We start from the raw sequence: 2,500 nt of genomic DNA, 5'->3' as shown, positions 1-2,500 counted from the left end.
GTGTTAATTGACATAGGTAATATCTTTGCTCTTATGCTCAGTGTATATATCAAATATCTAGGATTATCGGATTTTGTATTATATACCAAAACAGAAATAGATCAGTAAAGAAATAAATACATTAAGTCGACGTCTGAGGTTAGTGAAACACACAATTAAATGTTGTGTCAACATTAATCTCATTAATTAAGGGCTTCCAGTTTCCCACCACTGAAAGAACTGGTGATAGCAGCCTAATGGATCTAGAGATAGGATATAGATACTGACTATATTTTTTTCCGTATCTCTATATTCATTCTGGTCATACGATGATATGAAAGAACAAATGAGAAAGATAAAAAAAAGGAAAATCAACCAATGGTGATCTTTGAAATACCTGTATCATACGAAAGTTACCACGAAATCAAGGAATACATTATTTTGCTCCTCGATTACTTCATAAGTCTTTATATTTTGTTTGCAATATATATAATGAATGGTATTTTAATTTATATATATATATATATATATATATATATATATATATATATATATATACACACACACATATATATATATATATATATATATATATATATATATATATATATATATATATATATTTAGGATTGAATGTTTTGTATTCATTGAAAATATCATAGTCTTCACTAGATATGCTCTAATACATGATTTCATCACGATGCACAGTGCAATTGCCTCTAATAAAAAATATTCTCACAAACTGCCTTTTATCCCATTCTATAAATGTATGCAACTCTGAGTTAATATATATCATACGCCCTTTTGTACTCAATATCTGCTACAATTCATTCCTTTTCTCCAAGGCGTGGCTCTTTCCGTGAATACTATGCATTTCTTTTCATCCTTACAATACTGAATATTCACTCATCCCTCCAGCTCTTGCCTGCATTTACTTGCATGCAGCTGCAGTCATGAATAAAACATCTGCAAGCCTCGACATCGAGAGTATTTTTTTTTTTTTTTTTTTAATCGAAAATACGCACATAGCCTTGAGTCAATGGATTTTAAAACGTAAACAGTTTTTTTCCTTTATGTTTTAATGTATTATTTATGATCTTTATATAGGATAAGATCAATATATATATATATATATATATATATATATATATATATATATATATATATAGAGAGAGAGAGAGAGAGAGAGAGAGAGAGAGAGAGAGAGAGAGAGAGAGAGAGAGAGAGAGAGAAAGAGAAGAAAAGAGAGAGAGAGAGAGAGAGAGAGAGAGAGAGAGAGAGAGAGAGATTTTAAACATTCACACCATTTTAAGAGAACCTCTCAATACTTAAATATAATTCCTAATATGAAATGCTTTATTCAAGGAAAATATCGATACAAAATCATTCACACATGCACAAGGTTTAATTACATCATTCATCAAAGTAATCAGGGACATAATCTCACGTTTCATTCCCATTCCTTCCTCCTCTAATCAGAATAATATCAACAAATTACAAAAGTCATAATAATTATCAACTTCCACGCTCACTATTCTAAGCTACATACGTTGAAAATAATAAACTTGATAGAGTAAACGCGTTCAACCATTATGGTATCGAAACTGATGTTTATGCACGCACAGACTCTTAAACTCGTTGTATTTATATATATATATATCATTCCGAATCCATTTTTTCCAGGAAGGAACTGCGGTGCAAATACCTTGATTCGCACTAATACACTTGTACAAAGTTTGAATTCATAAATATTGTTGTATCATTTACGTGTGACGTGAGCCGTGGTCCCCCTGTCATCTGAATTCCTCCAACTTGTGGAATAATGCTAAATTATCATTTATTTCATGATTTCACTTAATCTACAATAATTTCCCGGTGCTCGCTGTGACAAATTAGAAAAAAATGAATCAGATTAAATAACATACCAATATCTATCTATCTATCTATCTATCTATATATGTTTTTTTTTCTTTTCCTTCTTTCTTTTTTTTCAAAATCTACAAACACCACATGAAGTGATATACAAATCTTAAAGATCCACGCTACTAATTCTACAAACTATTTACTTCTCGAGTTTATAAAAACAACAACACATATTTGATATCTGACTAGCAAAATCTCTAGTACTTTACAATAATCTGCGGAATAAGTGATGTTTTTTTTATACACAACACTTGAAGCTAGGTAAGCAAGGTAGGTCACTAAGAAGCAACTATTTGCGCCCAGCTTATGTTCATTAATTGATAATTCACTAAACAAATAATTTCGACAATACACATACACACAAACACAAAAAAACAAACAACACACATACACAAAGAAAACAAACACAAACAAAAAAACAAACAAACAAACACACACACCCCTACACCCCCCTACACACACACACACACACAATACAAACTCACACACACACATTAAGTTCTCGACATAGTTTGGATTGATTCCACGATCAAAATTCCGCAAAAGACGATGGCATGTTGAAGTTTCAAGTTATGTTGCAAATGCATGTGACCAGAAT

Source organism: Penaeus japonicus, unplaced genomic scaffold, assembly GCF_977035675.1.
Source record: "Penaeus japonicus unplaced genomic scaffold, GWHDUDI00000001_assembly GWHDUDI00000006, whole genome shotgun sequence".
Classification (NCBI taxonomy): Eukaryota; Metazoa; Arthropoda; class Malacostraca; order Decapoda; family Penaeidae; genus Penaeus; species Penaeus japonicus.
This window is presented reverse-complemented; position numbering follows the sequence as displayed.